Source organism: Sphaerodactylus townsendi, linkage group LG11 (genome assembly GCF_021028975.2).
Source record: "Sphaerodactylus townsendi isolate TG3544 linkage group LG11, MPM_Stown_v2.3, whole genome shotgun sequence".
NCBI lineage: Eukaryota > Metazoa > Chordata > Lepidosauria > Squamata > Sphaerodactylidae > Sphaerodactylus > Sphaerodactylus townsendi.
In genome coordinates this window covers 74,974,341-74,980,873 of record NC_059435.1, presented here as the reverse complement: position 1 = coordinate 74,980,873, position 6,533 = coordinate 74,974,341, and the positions used below count along the sequence as shown (strand labels likewise).

General features: G+C 43.5%; 1 protein-coding gene across 2 annotated transcripts in view; it reads left to right on the top strand.

Annotated features, from left to right (window-relative positions):
- The first annotated feature begins 47 nt into the window (after positions 1-47).
- GJC2 (gap junction protein gamma 2) overlaps positions 48-6,533 on the top strand; it is a 111,903-nt gene continuing 105,417 nt past the window's right edge. The window contains exons 1-2 of one of the 2 annotated variants that reach the window (XR_007245802.1): positions 48-343; positions 3,515-3,558. The gene's annotated coding sequence lies outside the window, so the exon portion shown is untranslated. Of the gene's footprint in view, positions 344-3,514; positions 3,559-6,533 lie in introns of those variants that run through there. The other variant, XM_048511674.1, reaches the window with a different exon arrangement.

Genomic DNA, 6,533 nt, shown 5'->3' with positions numbered 1-6,533 from the left:
ATGTGGCGACCAGAACTGGACACAGGACTCCAAGTGCGGTCGCACCACGGCTTTATATAAGGGCATGACAATCCTTGCAGTTTTATTATCAACTCCTCAATTCCTTTTTATTCTCAATTCCTCAATGAAACCCCGTGACCATCCAGGTCAGTATTGCCTCCGCAGGCAGGCAGCTGCTCTGCCGCATCTCAGAAAGAAAGAGGGCCTTCAAGTCAACTACTGCCCCATCCTGTTTAACTGGAGATGCCAGGCATTGAACCTGCGACCATCTTTACGCCAAGCAGATGCTCGACCATTGAACCATGGCTCTTCCCAGGATGTTGCCTTATGCTGAATCGTCAAGGTCAGTATTGCCTGCTCAGATGGGCAGCTGCTCTCCAGGGCGGCAGGCTGAGGTCTTTCGGATCACCCACCGCCTGATTCTTTTAGCACAGGGATCTGCGACCTGTGGTTCTCCAGATGTTCATGGACTGCAATTCCCATCAGCCAATTGGCCATGCTGGCAGGGGCTGATGGGAATTGTAGTCCATGAACATCTGGAGAGCCGCAGGTCGCAGACCCCTGTTTTAGCTGGAGATGCCAGGAATTGGACCCGGGACCGGGTTTGATTCCCCGCTCCTCCACATGAATGGCAGACTCTTATCCGGTGAACTAGATTTGTTTCCCCACTCCTACATGTGAAACCCGCTGGCTGACCTTGGGTCAGTCACAGTTCTCTCAAAACTCTCTCAGCCCCATCTGCCTCACAAGGTGTCTGTTGTGGGGGGAGGAAGGGAAAGTAGTTTGTAAGTCACTTTAAGACTCCTTACGGTTAAGAAAAGCTGAGTATAAATCCAGACTCTTATTCTCTTTGTTTCATCTGCCTGAGACCTGCCTAAATAACAAAATAAATTTAGCAGGTACAGTCTGAGCAACTAACCACACAAACAAAAGTATTGTAACTAGGCTACAAAATAGAGACTTAAGAGTGGCAACTTCATAGCTACATTCATTAGAACAAACTATCAATCGCATCGCGGAAACCATGTTTTACATGCAAGTAGACACCAACATAATTGTGAGGTCAAAACTGTGCCGTCCATAAATGATTTAATAGATGAGCTGTCTGGTTTTTGTGCTCATTTTCGCGGATTAATTCATTTCCCGCTTCATCGGTTTGCGATGTCTTGCTGGCAAACTGTTTGCGATCACCTTCCGTACGTACAAATATGCTGGAAAATCTTATGTTTAATATATTAATGGCGGTTTTTAGATCGGCTAGGAAGGTATCAGAACAATACGAAGCCAGGGCGCCATTGCTGTGGATCAGCGAAAGAACATCTGTTTTGCGTGCCAAAGATCCCAGGTGTGATCCCTGGGCTCTCCCTTTGAAAGAACCGGGCAACAGGTGACATGACGGTGACACATAAAACGAAGCCCCCTCCCCACTTTCCCTCCCTCTCTGCTGGGGTCCGGTTTACATCGAACTTAACAGTGGAATGATAATAGCAAATGGGATCCATGTATTAAATTGGAATCAGAACCTAGAATCATAGGCTCCTTCCGCATGTGCAGAATAATGCACTTTCAAACTGCTTTCAATGCTCTTTGAAGCTGTGCGGAAGAGCAAAATCCACTTGCAAACAGTTGTGAAAGTGGTTTGAAAACACATTATTCTGCATGTGCGGAAGGGGCCATAGAGTTGGAAGAGACCCCCAGGGCCATCCAGTCCAACCCCCTGCCATGCAGGAACACACCATCAAAGCACTCCCGACATATGCTCATCCAGCCTCTCTTTTAAAATCTCCAAAGGAGGAGACTCCACCACACTCCGAGGTAGTGCATTCCACTGTCCAACAGCCCTTTCTGTCAGGAAGTTTTTCCTGATGTTTGGGTAGAATCTGTGAGGAAGGCGGACTCTGTGCTGGGGATCATTAGAAAAGGAATTGAGAATAAAACTGCAAAGATTGTCATGCCCTTATATAAAGCCGTGGTGCGACCGCACTTGGAGTACTGTGTCCAGTTCTGGTCGCCGCATCTCAAAAAGGATATTGAGGAGATAGAAAAAGTGCAGAGAAGGGCAACAAGGATGATTGAGGGACTGGAGCACCTTCCCTATGAGGAGAGGCTGCAGCGTTTGGGACTCTTTAGTTTGGAGAGGAGGCGGCTGAGGGGGGATATGATTGAAGTCTACAAAATTATGCATGGGGTAGAAAATGTTGACAGAGAGAAATTTTTCTCTCTTTCTCACAATACTAGAACCAGGGGGCATCCATTGAAAATGCTGGGGGGAAGAATTAGAACTAATAAAAGGAAACACTTCTTCACGCAACGTGTGATTGGTGTTTGGAATAGGCTGCCGCAGGAGGTGGTGATGGCCACTAACCTGGATAGCTTTAAAAGGGGCGTGGACAGATTTATGGAGGAGAAGTCGATTTATGGCTACCAATCTTGATCCTCCTTGATCTGAGATTGCAAATGCCTTAACAGTCCAGGTGCTCGGGAGCAACAGCCGCAGTATGCCATTGCGTTCACATCCTACATGTGAGCTCCCAAGGGCACCTGGTGGGCCACGGCGAGTAGCAGAGAGCTGGACTAGATGGACTTTGGTCTGATCCAGCTGGCTTGTTCTTATGTTCTTAATCTCTTTTCCTTCACCTTGAACCCATCACTCCTGGTCCTAGTCTCTAGAGCCGCAGAAAACAAGCGTGGAGATTTGAATTCATTTAAATCAGCCAGGTGTTCCTGCACTACCTCTTTTATTTATTCTGTGCTGCATTTCTCCTACTTTATCTTCTGTTTAATTTTTCCCTGGATGAGAACCGGAGCAGCAGTGGCATAGGAGGTTAAGAGCTCGTGTATCTAATCTGGAGGAACCGGGTTTGATTCCCTGCTCTGCCGCCTGAGCTGTGGAGGCTTCTCTGGGGAATTCAGATTAGCCTGTGCACTCCCACACACGCCAGCTGGGTGACCTTGGGCTAGTCACGGCTTCTCGGAGCTCTCTCAGCCCCACCCACCTCACAGGGTGTTTGTTGTGAGGGGGGAAGGGCAAGGAGATTGTAAGCCCCTTTGAGTCTCCTCACAGGAGGGAAAGGGGGGATATAAATCCAAACTCCTCCTCCTCCTCCTCCTCCTCCTCCTCCTCCTCCTCTTCTTCTTCTTCTTCTTCTTCTTCTTCTTTTTGGAAAAGTGTTGAGTGTTCAGCCTTTTCTCCAGCCCCTGTTAGCATTTTGCCATCTTCTCCATGCAGTGACTCTATCCTACCGCAACTCCTGGAAGATTCCATGAGGGCCGTCCCAGAATTGAAAGAAAGGGGTCACCAGATAAAAGCCAGCATTTCCACAAGAGTATTCAATGCAACATTTAGTTATTCCCTCATTTTTCTTTTCTCCTTCTTCCCATCTTACTGCTGGAGAGAATTTTGCTTATTAGGAAGCAACTATGCTATACAGGACTTCAGTAGGTGTTTAAAGGGCTTGTTTTGTTATTTTCTGGTTATCCTGAATATACTAAACAGTATTCCCTTTGATTGCAGAATTATCAGGGAAGAAAAAAGGAGGAGGATTATGTATATACATCAACAAAAGCTGGTGTCAGGACATAACAATAATTCAAAAATTCTGTGATGAAAACTTGGAGTCCTTACTTATTAATTGCAAACCTTTTTATTCCCCTCGAGAGATAAATTCAGTTCTGTTCTTTTTGGTTTATGTTCATCCACAAGCGTCTGTAAAAAAGGCATTAAGAACTCTAGCCGATCAGATTATGGAGGCTGAAGCCAAATACCCTGATTCACTGGTTATTATTTTGGGAGATTTAAACAAAGCAAACTTAAGGGAAGACCTACCAAAATACTTTCAGCATGTCAACTGTCCCACCAGAGGCAAGAATATCTTAGACCACTGCTATACAACACTGAAAGATGCTTATCGGTCTTTACCACGAGCAGCTGTAGGCCATTCTGATCATTGCATGATTCACCTTGTACCTGCTTACAAACAAAGATTTAAAGCCACAAAACCAATAACTAAATCAGTGAGAACTTGGACTGAAGAGGCAAAGTTAAAGCTGCAGGCTTGCCTTGACTGTACAGACTGGAATATTTTTAAAGACACCTCTGCAGATTTGGATGAACTCACAGATACTGTAACATCATATGTCAGCTTCTGTGAAGATCTTTGTATACCAACCAGGAACTTGTGTATATATAGTAACAACAAACCTTGGTTCACAGCTAAACTTAAGCAGTTACGTCGTTCCAAAGAAGAGGCCTACAGAAAGGGTGATAGAATGCTGTATAATCAGGCCAGAAATGTATTAACAAAGGAGATCAGAGCAGCAAAAAGAAACTACTCTGAAAAGCTAAAAAATCAGTTTTCACCAAACGAAACAGCAAACATGTGGAAAACTCTCAAAAATATCACCGGTTACAGCAAACCACCTTCCCAAGCTGAAGGAAATCAGCAATTGGCAGACGACCTGAATGTGTTCTACTGTAGGTTTGAAAACAATCTACAGTCACCTTTCTCCACAACCTCTATCTCTGACGCACCAACAATAGCCAAACTTCCTACAACTGAACCCATTTCATTGGGTTTACAACCCCTGGTGATCTCAGAAAAGGAAGTGCAAGATCTATTTCACAGACAGAAGCCTGGAAAAGCACCAGGCCCAGACAAGATAACACCTTCTTGCTTAAAAGTCTGTGCTGTCCAATTGGCCCCCATTTTCACCCAAATCTTCAACAAATCACTAGAGATGTGCTATGTTCCTTCCTGCTTCAAACACTCCACTATCGTCCCAGTGCCGAAGAAGCCTTCCATCAAGGAACTGAACGACTACAGACCAGTTGCTCTAACATCTGTAGTTATGAAAACTTTTGAAAGGCTAGTGATGTACCATTTGAAAACCATCACGGATCCACTGTTGGACCCCTTGCAATTTGCATACCGAGCAAACAGATCGACAGACGATGCTGTTAATATGGCTTTGCACTATATCCTACAGCATCTTGAATCGCCAAAGACCTATGCAAGGGTCCTCTTTGTTGACTTTAGTTCAGCATTCAATACTATCAGACCGGACATTCTTCTAACCAAACTAAATCAGCTAGCAGTACCTGAGCATATTTGTAAGTGGATCACAAGCTTCCTAACAGATAGGAAACAGCAGGTGAAGCTAGGAAAAATTACATCAGACACCTGTAAAATGAGCACAGGGCCCCCCCAAGGCTGTGTACTTTCACCACTTCTCTTCTCTCTGTATACCAATGACTGCATCTCAAACGATCCATCTGTTAAAATAATTGAAAATTTGGTAGATGATACAACAGTGATTGGTCTCATTCGAGACAACGAAGAAACCAAGTATACAGACGGGAGGCTTGAACAACTAGCCTCGCGGGTGCCACTGGAACACCTAGAACTGAACACACTTAAAATCGTAGAAATGGTGGTAGATTCTAGGAGAAACCCTCCTATCCTACCTCCTCTCACAATACTAGACAAATACAGTATCAAATAGTAGAGACCTTTTAAATTTCTAGGCTCCATCATATCTCATGACCTAAAATGGTCACCTAACATCAAAAATGTCATCAAAAAAGTACAACAAAGAATGTTCTTTCTGCTCTAACTCAGGAAGCTCAAACTGCCCAAGGAGCTGTTGATACAGTTCTACAGAGGAATCATTGAGTCTGTCATCTGCACCTCTATAACTGTGTGTGGTTTGGTTCTGTAAACCCAACAAGATCGACACAGACTTCTAGAGAATAACTAGAACTGTAGAAAAAACAATTGTTGCTAACCTTGCCTTCCATTGAGGGACCTGTATACCGTAATGGGTCAAAAAAAGGGCTGTGAAAATATTTAATGACCCTTCGCATCCTGGACATAACCTGTTTCAACTCTTACCCTCTAAACGTCGCCACAGAGCACTGCACACCAAGACAACTAGACATAAGAACAGTTTTTTCCCGAATGCCATCACTCTGTTAAACAAATAATTCCCTCGATAATGTTAAACTATTTATTATATACTTATTATATATTACTGCACTACTTTTTTCATCATTCCTATTACCCATCTCCTCCCACTTATGACTGTATGACTATAGCCTGTGCTGACATTTTATTTTATTTTATTTTATGATTTTACATTTTATGTTTTCATTACTACTGATTGTTTCCTGATTGCTTACTAGACCTATATGACAATCATTAAGTGCTGTACCTTATGATTCTTGACAAATGTATTTTTCTTTTATGTACACTGAGAGCATATGCACCGGAGACAAATTCCTTGTGTGTCCAATCACACTTGGCCAATAAAGATTCTATTCTATTCTATTCTATTCTGTTCTGTTCTGTTCTGTTCTGTTCTGTTCTGTTCTGTTCTGTTGTTTTGGACCTCTCTGGCAAGCCTCAGCTCATTGTGAGCTTTAGCTGCAAGTGTTCTTGCTGATATATTTTAGATTTAAATGATATTTTTGTAATTGTGGCTGAGAAGCATTTATTACTGTTTTATGTATTTTTTCCTGGTTGTTGTAAACCTCC